The sequence below is a fragment of the Petaurus breviceps genome, unplaced genomic scaffold, assembly GCF_028583685.1.
Source record: "Petaurus breviceps papuanus isolate PSGF00001 unplaced genomic scaffold, PetGlider_PUasm1.0 90591, whole genome shotgun sequence".
NCBI classification, from domain to species: domain Eukaryota; kingdom Metazoa; phylum Chordata; class Mammalia; order Diprotodontia; family Petauridae; genus Petaurus; species Petaurus breviceps.
Genome location: NW_027187280.1, coordinates 465061 through 465366, shown reverse-complemented (window position 1 = coordinate 465366; position 306 = coordinate 465061).

Here is a 306-nt window from a genome sequence, read left to right as displayed (position 1 = left end):
AGAGAGAGAGAGAGAGAGAGAGAGAGAGAGAGAGAGAGACGAACAGAAGGACACAGACAGGAGAGGAGAGAGATACTAAGATGCAGAGGCAGAGGATCGAGGTGTACGCTCACAGGCAGAGAGAGAAGAAAGCTGGCTTGTTAAGGAGAGACTGAGGGGAGTGGAAAAGCAGAAGGGAGGAGGGTGTCTGGGAACGAAGTCTTAAAACTCAGTCTCGCTCCAGCCTGAGCCTGAGTCTTTCTCATTACAAAACCGCCTTCCTGTCCCAAGTCTATCCAGGTCCAGGAACAGCAGCCTCTGTTGTAG